Genomic DNA, 15,876 nt, shown 5'->3' on the forward strand with positions numbered 1-15,876 from the left:
ATGGATTATCTAATCTACAAGCCATCACGCAGAGTGAGAATTCTGCACGAGGGGGTACCGGTAAGTTTAAGAGCGTTGCAAAAAGAGCTGCCAGATCTTTCAGTATAAGTACCTGTGAAGAGAAAATATTTCAATCAATGAACTCAGCTGCCAAGTATTTCGGTATTAACCCGCGTTCGGTTCAACGTGCTGCAGAAAATATAATCAAATCATCATTTTCATACAAACTTGATAGCTGAATCATATTTTCTGATTTAGATGCAGATAACTCTACAGCGACTGTGTAAAAGTCAATGATACAATTATTTCCCCTTGTCAAGGTGATTTCATCAGGAAGTGTTGCTCAACGCTCCCTGAGATTGTGCAATACCCAGAGCGGTATATAATTATTTTTTACAGTCTATAACACTTCCGCGTTTACGAGTACAGGTATTTTTCAAATTCAGAATTTAAATTTAGTTCAGAACTTGTTACCTGTAACGATATACTAGAAACGGGTAAACAGTTCTCCGTGTACAGGTAACACGGTCTCCAATTACTTCCCCTTGACAAAGTCAAGGTGACTTCGTCAAGGTGACTTTATCAAATACTGTCAGCACGAGCGGGTGTACAATAAATATTTTTTTCACAGATAAAATCTTTATTTTATTACATTTGTTCGGTTTTCTGGTTCATCTGTATTTTTTCTGCGATTATATTTAAGAAAACAAGTACGAAAAACCGAGTGAGCTATTTTTGAACTTCCAAGTATGAGTAGGTTTATATATTATAGCGTCCGAATTATGTACGGGGTTTCGAAACCCAACAAAGTTGCACAACTTTCCGCGTTATCGTGCCTGAGGGGGTGACCTTTTGTACTCCGCGGGATTGATTTTGGGGGAGGGCGTGCAATTTGTTGGGCGTAGAATATAACCCCGTATCTGTCCGTGCTGTCCTTAGTTACTACTGTAAATAGTGTAAATACTATGTTGTGCTGTCCTTAGTTACTATACTATATCCTACTGTAAATACTATATGTTGTGCTGTCCTACTGTAAACTAGAGACTCAAGGATATGTGATGTTCATTTTTTTCTTTTAAATATATAATATTATATATATGAATTACGAAAATATCAATGATGTGATTGCTGCTATTAAAAAAGTAGAAGAGCACGGATTTAATATATCACTAAATTCTGAAACAATTATGTCTGATTTTGAATCATTACATGAAGCTAAATGCGTAGGGCGTTATATTCAAAACAATTTGTATAAATCGCTGGCTACAGTAGAAGAAGCACAAATAAATGAATTTGTTTCATTGTCTAGTGCAGTTGAAAAGATTAGGCTGAAATTAGCTCAAGAGTATGAAACAAAAAAGATAATAAATACTCGGGTAAGGAAGTTAAAGGATTGTATGTCCGCTGACGAAATCAAGGATGAAATCAACGCTGACGAAATCAAGGAAGTAAATACCTCACCTTGATTTACTTAGAAGTCAAGTACTTGGAAGTGAAATTGCCTTGATAAAATCAAGGAAGTGAAAAATATATATCACTTTTTTTTTTACTTATCAGTCTTGACTTCGTCAGCGAGATAGTATTTTCCTTAGTCGGTGGGATTTAATGCAGGAGTGTGCATAATTGAGAATTTGATCTCTGTCGCATACAATTGAAATAATATGCTCGCGTCTGAGACTATCTAGCTGTTGCTGTGTTAGTAAGAAGTCTTCGTCTCCGTATTGGTCAACATTTAACGTTAATTTCTTCTTGTGCAAATGCAGCCCTAACTGCTTGCTCGAGCGCTTGTTTGTCATACACGAAAACATCTGTGTGGTGGTACATATAAATCTAATCTAAGATCTAAATACGCGTATATATTCGAGCATTTGATGTATACCGCAATGCGCGATCACAATATGATCTTTTTTCAATACTTGTAGTTGCGTATCAGTCAGTATAAAATCGTCATTACCGTATACATCAACAATTATTTTTTCCGGGGTAACTTTTCCGGTTTTGACAGCTTCATCAAGAAGTTCTTTATTATGTATGAAACATTTCACGCGATGATATATTATATAATACTTGCTTGATTAATTGTCAGTAAAAAAAATATATTTTTTTTTTGCTTTTTACTAAATTCGCATGATTTTTACTAGTAAACACCCTATCAAAATTGAGAAATTGGTCGATTTCTGTGATTTTTACTAGTAAATTACCTTTCCAAATTAGCAAATTGGCCGATTTCTGTGATTTTTACTGGTAAATTACCTTTCCAAATTAGCAAATTCGCCGATTTCTGTGATTTTTACTAGTAATTACCCTATAAATTTCAGTGAATTTGCCAGCGTTGCAGAAAATGTAAAATACAATTAATTTTTCACTGAAAAATCCCTAGGATTTCACTAGCAGACTAATATGTAGTGTTTCACCTCGAAGATCAAGAAGATTCCCACGCTGGTCTGTCAGCGCGAAATTTATTCTGGTCAGCCACGGATTATGACATCGTAGATAGACCGGATTGATCGGCTCTTGCACAATCAGAAATCCAGGTGGTACATCTTTCGGAGTAAATAAATAAAGAATAAATCCTTGCTGGGCAAGATTTGATACTGTCGTGTCCGTGCTGTAACTGCCATCAATGACATCACACACAAGATTGACCGCGACCACTTCGGTTATATTTACGATGCCCCGGGATACATGCCGGCCGTCACCCGAAATACTATTGTTGTGTCTGAGGATAGTTGGATCCGGTAGTGTTTTTCTGTATTGTGCGAATATATAATCAAAGAACTCATTGATTAGATTGTTGACTGATTTTCTTAGTTCGGGCACGTTATATCCGGGAAATTTAAAATTTGGTAGAGTGGCTGTTGTCAACGAGTAGGCATCTAAAAATCGTTGTTTATAGCGATTTATGTTATCTGTGTGATCAATTGTTGCCTTGATTACTCGCCTGCTAATATATTCCATGTCGGCGGCAAGCTGATTTAATATTTCAATCCACGTGATGATTTCGCTGCGTGAACTTGTTACATCAAAAAGATGTTCTTGGAAGCGCTGCCGTAGTTGCTGTAGTTGTGTTTTATGTTCTTGATTAATGATTTTAAAATATTCAATAATATGCTTAGGTCAATAAAAACGGATTTAGTTCCTCCTGTTTGGGGATCTCGTTCATAAATAAAAAAACACTGAACATTGTCCGTACGATAGAAGCCAAAATCACTGCCCAACGTTGCATTTTTTATACCATCCAGACGTTGTTTGTATGATGGTGTAATTTCATGATATGACTTACTGTCAGTGATATAGTCAGATTTCTTAGGTTCTGTTGGTATTTGTGGCGTTGGCGGAATATCTGTGGGCCATCCTAACACTGTTCTGATTGAGCTGCTATATATATCCACGGCGTAGTCTGGGGTGTTTATTTCAATGGCCGCCGACAGCGTTGGCTCATGAACAGTTATTGCTATTTTGGATTCCTTTGTTGTAATATTTTTTATTCGACGTTGTAATTCTTCATTGATTTCTTCGATTTGATAAGACCCGGTTGGTAACCCAACGACATTCCAGTCTGGCGTGCCATCGGGTTTATTTTTATATGCAAATACCAGTGAATTATTTGCTGGTAATCCACCAAACGACGCTGATCTGATATTGGGCCAACTGTGATATACTCGTAATTGTGCCAACGCGATCTCGCTTACTGGAATCGCAGTTGGAAAATTAATAGTGAATTCTGGCTTAGCTGAGGTTACTGTTAACAAAGATGTTCGCGCCGGGCTTGTATTTGCGAATATCTGTTGAAGCAATTCCGTCATTATTTATCTGCTGTCGTTTCAAATCGAAGTACTTTATACGCTGAGTGTAGTCTTCATACATCTTTGCCATTTCGGCGAATTCGGAATCTGATATTGTTGTATCGTCAAGACTGGATGATATCAGCGACGACAATTTCGAGTAGGTGCTCGTGGCCGCGCTGATTAAATTCTCATATTCGTGCAATTTTGTTAGCGCACATGAAGATATTTTTTTCGCGATAATATTAGGAACTCCTGCAATTGTCGCTGATGTTGAAACTGTAATTGTGACCACAGCGGTAGCTGTGATTGCAGTTGTCACTGGTGTTAACGCAGACAATAATACTCCGGTGGATGCAACTAACGCTGACACCGAATACACTATTGTGTCTAACATTGTTACACGCCGCTTGTATGTTTTTTTACCTTTGTTGTGCATTCGTTGATGGTATTTTTTAACTCTGACTGCCATTCGCGTACTTGATCATATCTGTATTGTTGCGCTGTTGACTTCGTCAATGAGGTTATTTTATTATTTTACGCAGTAACCAATTGAGGCGTTTCAGCTACGAATTCCAAACACCACCAGTAAGATGTTGCGGTTAATTTCTTGTCGGCGGATTCCAGGATAAATGTTTCTTCGGTTCCGCTATTTAATATGATAGTCACAACCCCGGAAAACTTGTCGGTGGAATGTCTCCAGGGATATGTTGTGAAGATTTCAAATTTAGCGGCACAGAACACAGACAGTCTATACACTCCAATGACTGTTGCTGTATATTTGATAGTATTATTTTGTCGAGACCATGTTGCAAATCCAGATGATACTGTGTATACTATGTTGGTAATATGCCCGGCAGTAACTCCAGTGGGGACTTTAATCAAACTGGTTTTGTTAACGATCTCAGGAATCTCCGCTACGATATCCTGCTGTGTTTGTTTGATCGTGTCAGTGTTGGCCTTGATATCAGAAAGTTTTATGTCAACGGTGTGCGGAGTACCAAAGAATTCCTCTGCAGTTTCATTAGTTTTTCTAAAGTTTCTACGGAGATTTATAAACGCGTTTACATGAACATCATGTTCGGCCCGCAACGTGGATAATTTACCGTTAATGGCGCTAGCGCCTGTGTCAATATATTGTTTGTTTGCGGCATCCTTCGGGGATGTTGGATCCGCTAAAACGGTTATTTTATTTCCGTTGAGATTGAGTTCACCTGTCATTGTGTCGCCGGTATTTCCTAAACGAGTATTGAGTATGTCTTCGACGGTTGTAAATAGCGCGTCAACATATTGTTTGTTTGCGGCATCTTCCGACGATGTTGGATCCCTTAACACAGTTATTTTGTTACCGTTCATGTTAAGTTCACCTGTCATTGTATCGCCGGTCTTTTTTACTCGTTCCCCTGCAGCTTTTTGCGTATCATCTCGAAGCGCCGCGATTGATATCAGCGAATCTCTGATTTTTCCATTGTCAGTGAACACAGGGATGTTACCCGGAGTAGCTCCAATAACCCTACGAATTATTTCATGCCATTTGATATCACTGGTTTTTAGTTTTCCGTGTCGGTCTTGAAAAATAACAACCTCATCTGGGTCCGTCCCGGTCAGACTTAAAAGATTATCGATTTCATCTTTGGTCGCATATTTTGATAAATTTACGTCGGTGCGCTTCACTTTTCTGTTGAGAAGAGATCTTCCGTAAATATCAACCATTATTTGATAGGAAACTGTTTAAATCGACCAGTGGTATACTCGTGCACAACTTTGTGAGGTGGTTTGGTTGACGCTGATATCGCATCGAGAACATTCAATACTTGTTGGCCACATATCGGAGGATCGGTCAGTGTTTGTGTTGGTAGCGTCTTTGACAGGGGGATGTCTTTTGTGTATTTGAGAAATTCAACTGGCGGTGCTAATCCATACGAATCAAAATAGATAATTCCACGTGGATCGATCACGTAAGCGACCCAGTGAGTTCCTGGACCATCGCTGTTATCAAGATTAATAATTCCGGTTTCTGGATTATTCGGTTGTTGTGGTAACTGATCTCTCATAAAGACGCCTCTGAAATTTTTTATATTTAATTGTTTAATAGCATCGAGCAAATCAAAATTGGACATCGAAGTAAAAACACTTAGAACCGTTTTGGGTACCATGATGGTGGAGTTCCTGGAAGTCTTAGCCCTCGTCCCTTTTTTTGTATCCTTTCCCTGTCGCCTTTTTCAGTGCCATTCCAGCAGCTGTTCCAACAGCTCCTAACGCGGCGGCTTTAGCAACAGCTGGGGCAGCAGCAGCTATCAACGCTGGTATTGCCGCAAGAAGAGGAAATATACCGCCGGTTTTAACCATATTTTTGACAGCTGCAGGAGAGAAATCAAGTTGAGTTCCAGTTTTCGCCTGCTTTGCTTTATTGAAATGATTAAGTTGTGTTTTAGTTAATGACAGTTTGTTTGGACCGCCATTAGCGATTTGATCGTGTTTTAGTGTTATTTTTGTCCCACATATGCTCGCGTTCTTCGATTGTAATTTCTTAGCCTGATCAGGAGTCAGAGTGACATTAACGTGACTGTATGACATTTTATTTCAAACGAGATTGATCTAATTGTTACATATTTTCTACTGGTGCATCAACGAATCTCATTCGGCCGCCAGCACCTTCAAGTAACATTGTTCTATCAGAAAGTATAACAGCGATTGCTCTTTAATTAGCTATAGCTCCTGCTGCTAGTAGGTCTATATTCACGATAGCCCGAAAGTGTATATCAACGACAGACTGTCTAGTGAAATTAAGATGCTCCAGTGAGAAGTAATAGATTGGATAATGAGATATAAAATCCAACTGTGATATTTGCAAACCAGTATCGATATTTAGATCGCGCGCTAGATATTTCGCCAGTCGTTGATATACACGTGCAACATGATTATTATCAAAATTTAACAGTATGTTCTCAGACGGTTCTTGATGTCCGTTTATTCTCAGAGAAACGTCAGTGATACCATGTTGATCAAATATCATATGCGAACGTGTTTGATCACCTACTCGCGCAGCATCCTAAAAATCAATAAAAATATGTCGCGGCGCGGAAACCCCCTGCTGTGATGCTATATGCCATGTAAATAAGCCGTTATTGGCACTTTGAATACTATCTGTGGTTGTTGTGAGTCATGATAACAACCTTTTACCACCTTGATCCATTAAAGAAAGCAGTCGCTGCTCTTCAGTAATTGCAGGAGTCATTACCGGCATCCACAGTGATAGTTTTGTTATTTCTACTTACCAGCGTCACCTAGAGGTCGCCATAAAGCATCATTATCGTTATTTTTTCTAACAAGCACGACCGTATGTTTTGCTCCAAAAATTACCTTTCTGACATCTCTGCAAAATCCAAAGATGTGCGACAGTGGAATGGCACATGAAAAATTTCTACGATTACCTTTCAATATTTGTCTACGTGCAACGAAACCTAAATTAAGTTCTGCATTAGCACCATGAACCGCCGGCGTCACATCAGCGTCTGCGGTGTTTCCAAAGTTTCTTGGTCGTCTAATATCGTACTGATCACTGTTAGGAAAATTAGAAGTGTCCTTGGCAAACATCATTGATGGACCAGCTGATCTTGTATAATCATCAGAAAATCTTGCTAGACCAATTATTGTTGTAGCAACATCGACATTCTTCTGAATCGATTCAATATTTTTTCCATCAATCATGTAGATAGCACTATCAAACAAGGCCATAATTCCATTATTGACAAAACCAATTTTAACCGCATCCCCGTATACTGTATCATCTGTTTTTATAATTTCACCTTCTACTTCAATAAATGCTTCAGCGGGCAGGAAATATCTATTTGTATCCTGAACCTGTAATTCAATTTGTCCTCGTTTATTTGGTTCTCGTGCGTCATAAGAATAATACTGATAATCACGCACTGATTCATTTTTAAGGACCGGTTCGTCCATGTCGAATGCTGGGTCGGATTCCAGTTTAAACATTTTATTATAGAAGTTATCGTCCAAAACGAAGACCACTTCCCGCCACCAAACTTGTGCTTATTTGTTCAGGATTTATCAGCGCTGCTAGTTTTTGATTTGCGGCTTCATTTATTACTTTACTAATATTTGCGGGCATGTCTGCGGTGGCTGGTAATTTTACCGGCGAACCTCTTTGAGGTTTGCGTATTAATCGTGCTAATCTGTCCTTGATTGCCAAGAATGCTTTACTGGCAGCGCTACCAACAACGCCGGTAGCTTTATCTTTAATAACGTCAATAGCTTTCATTGATAATTGTTTTGCGATCGGTATTGCTTTAGGAGCCATCCTCGCGAATAAATCACGGGCAACATCGCCGAATCCATTTCCATAAGTCATCCCGTATAGTGGTAGTCGTGAGTTTACAACCCTGACCATAACTGGTCTACGATGAGAATTGTGTACGATCATTTTTATTTAATTAGTTATTTATCTAACTAATCGCTGTCAACAAGTTCATCAATAAGTTCTCGATAGATGCTAGTATCCATGATACCACCTTGAAATAATCGCTGACAGATATCAGCTGCTTCATTAATTATTTCTGGTGAGTTATTTCCCGCACGTCTTCCTCCGATGAGAACTTCTAACCGTGATACGTCATTGATAATATTGTTAGGACAAGTAAGGCCACTTCCCAAACCACTGCCAGTAGCTCCTTCTTCTGTTGTGCTTTTCTTAGATAGGGATCTTGCTTTTTTAAGAAACTCCTCTTTTCTAAGTTCCGGCGAAGGAGACTGTTGTTGTTCTATCTGTTGCAGAGGTGGAGGAAGTTGATATGAAAGTTCCTGCTGGGATGCTATTTGTTTTATTTTCTCTCTATAAAGGCTCTTTATTTCTTCATCAAGAACTCTGTATTCTAAATCATCATCTCTGGCCTGTTTTTTGATTTTATATATGCGATATATCCATTTAATAAGATTGTCGTCGGTTACTTTTTCAGAACCGGGTTTTAAGATACTAGGTTTATCAAACATACTAATTAATATTTTTTCAGGCAATTCTTTTCTTTTAGTACTTCTAAGATCTTCAATAAAATCCCTCCTAAATTTTGCAATCAGTCCAGTATTTTCCTTTATTGGTTTAGACGCGAGTTCAGTACGAATTTGTTCAATGCCTTCAAGTATTTCTTCACCGGCGAACGGAGGTTGAGCTGCAGCTATGTCAGTTGGAAGGTCTCGTAAAAGTTTTTTTGTTTTTTTAGTTCTCGCTGCTATTTTTTCAGTTTGCGCTACGGTTTGTTTTAGCACTGGAAGAATACCTTTTGTTTCGTCCTTAGGATCTCCCAGTAAAGCTTCTTTAGTGACCGCCGCAGCTTTCTCAGTAGCTGTTGTAACGGGTTTAAACAATTGTTCTGCACCTGTTGCAAATTCTTCCTGAACTTGTTGCCGCGCTTGTAATTTTTGTCTCACAGAATCTCTCACAGGAAGAATTTTTTTTATTGCTTCTAGTCGCTCTCGAGCTAGTCTAGCGGAATGTGCTTCTCCGATGTTGGCCATTATTGTTAACTTCAATTTTTAATTTACGGCAGCAGAGGGGGCGACGACAACAGCACGCAGCAACAACGGCGACAATTACGTTTACAACGGCGTAGGGTTAGAGCCCTCCATTTGGGCGTTTGGAGGCTTCCTAAAAGTTGTAGGGTTCGCCCCTTCTGGGGACGACGACAATAGCACGCAGCAACAACGGCGACAATTGCGTTTACAACGAAGCGTCGACGCGTTTTTTTTAAAGGGCTTATTTCGGCGTTTGGAGGCTTCTAAAAGTTGTGGGATTCGCCCCCTCTGCTGCTTGGCATCTTACTAAAGCTGCATTTATTTATACAACCACACCATCAGGCAGAGTGTATTATATGCAGTTGTTGTGTCATCTGTTGCAGTATTGTTTCTGCACAATTACTAATGTTCTCCACAATCTACAGTTACCAAACATTGTTGGTGCATTGCACTTGGGCTAAGGCAGAGCCTATTGATTTGGAGATCAAAAGGCTAAAGATCAAGATCACAGACTGAAGGAAAAAAAATGGTTTCTGCACAGTAACTTGCAGTTGCTGAACTCATTGGATGTCTTCCACTTGGGGTAAGGAAGAACCCAGTACAATTTTCAGGTCAGACATTCAAAGGTCAAGGTAACTGACTGAAAGAAGAAAATTGGTTCCTGCAGAATAACATTAGTTCTACATCACAGACATGGATTAAATTTCACAGATAGCTTGCACTTGAGGTAAGGAAGAAGCCTATTGATTTAGGGTTCAACAAATCAAAGGTTAAAATTTATGTGACTGGAAGAATATAAATGATACTATATCACAGGCCTTATGGATGGCTTGTACTTGGGAGTAAGAAAGCAGTTTATTTCTGGGCTCAAAAGGTCACAGGTCAATGTTACTTACTTAAAGAATAAAAATGGTTTCTGGCAAAAATGAAGGTTTCACCAAGGTTTGTGAATGACATGAAAGATGGGTAAAAAAGCAGTATACTGTAGTGTCCAAAGGTGAAAGATTAAGGTCACTGAAAGAAGAAAAATGTTTATTTTTGTTTTGTTTTGCAATTTTAGTTCAGAACCATCTATCGTGACCAAAGTTTAGGGAGGGCTTGTACTGACAGTATGGAAGAGTACTATTGATTTTCAGGGCAAATGTTAAGTTCTTTATGGCTTAAAGAAAGAAGTAATCCCTACTTAAACTTTGTGAATAGGTTGCAATTAGAATAATAAAAACCTGTATTTCTGGGTCTAAAGGTCATTGGTCAAAATCATGGTAAGTCTCATAAGAAAAAAGATATTTAAGTTTAGTTAAGACTGCATACCTTGATCAAATATTGGATCTGTTACGGTCCATTGGTCAATTATGTATAGAGACAATCATGCTCAACTATGACCTACACAGAGGATTACTAATACAAACTGGCATTAGTGCCATTCCAAAATTATGTAAAACATTTGATAACAAATGGACTAAAAGAAGCAGACAGCAGGAAAGGACATTATGGCCTTTGTGTTTTGGCTTTTATGACCATTTATTGTAGGGAAGATGTACAGTGCTCCGTTATAATGTTGTCCTTAGAGAAAATCACATTATAGTAAGACCACCTTTTAATGATGTACATAATACATTCTACTATTGAATGATGGATTAGGATCCATTGCCATACATGTCTACTATTGAATGATGGATTAGGATCCATTGCCATACATGTCTTATAACTAGAACTGTGTTGTATTGAAGACATTATAATTATAATGATGATATAATGAAGGCATTATAACTAGAACTGTGCTATAGAGAAGGCAATATAACTAGAACTGTGTTATAATGATGGCATTATAACTAGAACTGTTATAATGAAGGCATTATGACTAGAACCATGCTATAATCAAGGCAATATAACTAGAACCATGTTATAATGAAGGCATTATAACTAGAACTGTGTTAAAGGCATTATAATTAGAACCATGCTATAATGAAGGCATTATAACTAGAACTGCTATAATGAAGGCATTATAACTAGAACCATGCTATAATAAAAGCATTATAACTTGAACTGTGTTATAATGAAGGCATTATAACCAGAACCATGCTATAATAAAAGCATTATAACTAGAACTGTGTTATAATGAAGGCATTATAACTATTATTCTAATGAAGGCTTTATAACTAGAACTGTTATAATGAAGGCATTATAACTATTATTCTAATGAAGGCATTATAACTAGAATCATTTTACAATGAAGGCATTATAACTAGAACTGTGTTATAATGAAGGCATTATAACTAGAACCATGCTATAATAAAGGCATTATAACTAGAATTGTGTTACAATGAAGGCATTATAACTAGAATCATGTTATAATGAAGGTATTATAACTATAACTGTTATAATGAAGGCATTATATATAGAATCCTGCTATAATGAAAATATAACTAGAACCATGTAATAATGAAGGTATTATAACTATAACTGTTATAATGAAGGCATTATATATAGAACCCTGCTATAATGAAAATATAACTAGAACCATGTAATAATGAAGGGCATTATAACTAGAACCATGTAATAATGAAGGGCATTATAACTAGAACCATGTAATAATGAAGGGCATTATAACTAGAACCATGTAATAATGAAGGGCATTATCACGGTACAGTGCTAGAGATACTCTAATAAAGGACAAAATCAACATATAAATTATACTGCTCACTGCTTTTTTTTCATTTTGAATGTTACTTCTGTATAATGTCTTTTGTTAAGAAACTTGCAATAATGCAATGTATGTTACAGCTATAACTGACAAATAGCTTAATTAGCTTGCTGTTCATCCATAATTTTATTCATAAGTCAGTCAGGGTCAGTGACTGAGTGGTCTAAAGTGCTCACCTCTGTCTGTGTGGGTTTGAGTCTCAAGCTCAGTTAACATGGGTATGTGAGAAAGCTTGCCATTAGCTTCTCCTGGGTTGGTGGTTCTTCCCAAGGTTTTTCAGGGTTCTTCCTTCCCTAGTTATGCTGGCCACTATGTATATCCTATTTTGTGCTGAAAAATGGCGTTAACCCTAGAACAACAACAAAATAACAACATAAATCATGATCTCAATTGCTCTAAGGCTGTTAATTACAAAAGTTAAGGCAGAAAGGGAAAAAAGAATAATGAAGTACATTTCTAATTTGAAAAACTATTTGTAACACCTTCGCATGCTATTATGCAACAATCATATGAATAATGAATCACAAATACTGCATATTAATATAAATAGTGCATTACCAAATATGCCTATATAAATTGCAATTCATTTGAAATTAATTCAGTTCATTTAACAACTACAACATAGAAAGACATGGTAATTTATTTCTACACATGACAGGAGTACTGTGAATAATGCAATATATGCATTCCATTGTTAAAATTGGTGGATCAATATAAGAATGAACCAGGGGTGGGATGTGGTATGTTGGAGTTAGAAGCATTCTTGGAAATTCAAGAAGGTCATAGGTGAAGGTCACAAAGTGACCCTAAATGGTTGAAGTTTGGGATATATATGTTTCCTGTATATGTAGATATGTTGTCTTCAGCTTTTCTCTCAACTTTACTAGTGGTCACTGAATACCTCTTGATCTTAAGAGGTCATTAGATCAAAGTTCAGGATGCAAAATCAGTTTGGAAATTTTTCAAAGTGACCCTAATTCGTATTTTAAGAGAAATGTTGTCATGAGAACTTGCACACAACCTTACTATGGACTGAGTCCTAGCAACGTAGAGCTATCTCTCTCTTCCAATATCATCCATTCCTATACTGTATGCAAATAAATGCAGTAAGCACCTGGATCGAAGAAACTGCACTTACCTTTTAAACCATACTGCTTCACTTTTTCACCACTTACAAAGAAAGCAAGCACATTTTTGTCTAGTTCAATCTATAAAATAAATATCTGAATCACAGTATTTGCACACCCTCCTATCAACCCTTCCACTGATTTTAGAAATAAAAGGCTTGCATCCATTAGGTTTGAAAAGCCAATAAGTGTAAGATACCTCTGGCAACAATTGGGTTAGAAATTACAAATTGACTAAGTTTTGTGCATTTTTTACATCCTTGATGCTTTTTGTTTTTAAAATCGGTTTTTTATAATACAAACAAATGGAAAGTTGTGCAAATATTATGGTCATTTACTAACTTGCCTTATGGGACAAGCCTGTGATGAACAGAAAATCAAAAGACAGTTGCCTTATGGGACAAGCCTGTGACGAACAGAAAATCAAAAGACAGTTGCCTTATGGGACAAGCCTGTGATGAACAGAAAATCAAAAGCAGCACATGGCTAGTTTGCAGTGACCATGAACCAAAACTTCATTTGCATTCACCGACACATTTTAAATACTGAATGATCCCTGACCCTAATAAAATGGCATCTAACTCGTATCTTTTCTCAAAGACAAATATTTTTTCTTCAGAAATGCATACATGTCAGGACAATATACAATTCATGGAAAGCATGTTTCTGGGACTCTCTTGGGTGTGTTTATTTCCATATTTATTACCTTGTGTTAGTTGTAATCTTAAATCTCAATACTAACTGCTGGAGTAATAAAAGTTAGCACACTAAATTAAAATTCTTTAATGTGTTTTAGTCCTCAAGGTATAATGACTCAAGTAAAGACAATGTTGTCGCCCGAGGCAAAGGCAAAATATAAATAAGCTAAATCACCCGAGTGCAGTGTACAGATCAAAATACTCCACATGATGCAATCACAACTTTCTTCACTGTGTAAACTCAGCATAAGCAGCTGTTAAAGCTCCAATGCTGCCTTTTTCATTATATAAATATCACCATTCTTCCAATCTAACTAAATTTTAGAAGGAAGTCTTTCCCAATTAAAATGCATGGGTTTGCATGCAAATAGCCTAGCCTATTATTTTAACCATGTGTTGTCATATTTGGAATACATATTATCTGCAGCATTCTCAGTTTTAAGTAAGAGGCACAAAATATGGTCTAATAAATCAAATCGTTCATTCGTGTTCGTGTTCGCGTTTTGCTTCGTCAGTGTCACTACAAAATGGAATTGTCCATCAGTATCAACACCAATTGGGGGATTTGATTTATTGGACCAGACAGAATTTTCTCATTATCGATGAATATACACTGCTTTTTGGGTGGTTGGTGGTTGTTAAAAACTAAATATCTTGGTTAGACCAAGAAGTTGTTCTGTTACCGGACAGACGATAAAATTAAGTATTGCATTTTGAATTTATTTGTGCAATCTGGTTTGAAATTTCTGTAATGTGCTGGAGTGTACACAGCTTTCTGTCAAACTGTTGGTTCTTAGCTGATTTTATTTTGATTTATCAGATAAGACTGATGGTCACCAGTTGTTTTAGATTAGCAAAAATAAAAGGTGGAGAACAACTTGTTGGTCTTAGTTGACACAATTCTACTTTTCCCATTTGTTATGCAAAGCAAAGATGTATAAGCCCCTATCCTGCCTATGATATATGCCATCACATTGATGCCTTGGATAAGCTGTAATGGGGGACATTATATATACTTTGGACTTTATATCATGATCATGGTACGGGGATTTGTTAACTTCAGAAGACACTTGCAGTTTGGGGTTGGGGTGAGAATATCCTAAAGACTCAAGAATGCACTAACCTGAACAAAACTGTATGAGTATGACTGGCCAGTTATCTAGACATAAAATCCAGTATTTCTGTTAAAACTTACTGTTGGAACAGGGTGTAAGAACCCCCACATTGTCATAAAATCATCATGTGGGGTGAGAGTAAGACACCATATGACAACTTTCATTACACAACAGGTCTTAAAAACTTTGCTTCAGAAAGTTAAAATACAGATATCTAATTTATTATGAACATTTATGACCTGATTTTATGATGCAGAGTTGCCATGCAATGTGGAGAACCCATGACGGCTAGATTTTCATTAAAGCATTCTTATGTCACGTGTTTAGGCTCAAATAAACAGTAACACAAGAAAGAGTGACAACAATAAGCTTTGAAAAAATGACAATAATTGATTTCCCTGGAAAAATTCTCTAAAAATGAAAAAATATGAACTTATGGTTTTAAGAATCAAATCCAAAATTAATCCAAGAATATTTTTTTTATTAGTCATAATAACAAAATGTTCTACTGATTTCAAGTTTAAACCCTGACGAAGAATCCAAGATGGTAGAAACAAGAATTATCACTCCGGTTTCTGATAGCTGAATAATTTTTTTATATAAAAAACTGTCCTTGTTTAACAATTTTACATGAGCACAGGTATTTTCCAGAAAAATAACAGAATTAATCCTTTTGAATCCAAGCAATTTGAAATAACTCCAAACAGCACAACATACAACTTCTAGTGTAAGAAAAGGCCCAGCTGCAAATGAGATTAGTTCTCCAAAACATGGGTTATATCATATTCTAAACATAAACAAGGGGTCATGTGATCATCTTCTGGAAGGTTATAGAAACTAAGTACTTGTTAGAGATCATGTCTACCCAGTGTGACCCTGACAAAAACCAATAATTTTACTCTAAGAAATAAAAAAATA

This window comes from Sinohyriopsis cumingii, chromosome 11 (genome assembly GCF_028554795.1).
Source record: "Sinohyriopsis cumingii isolate HCF-2022 chromosome 11, ASM2855479v2, whole genome shotgun sequence".
NCBI classification, from domain to species: Eukaryota; Metazoa; Mollusca; class Bivalvia; order Unionida; family Unionidae; genus Sinohyriopsis; species Sinohyriopsis cumingii.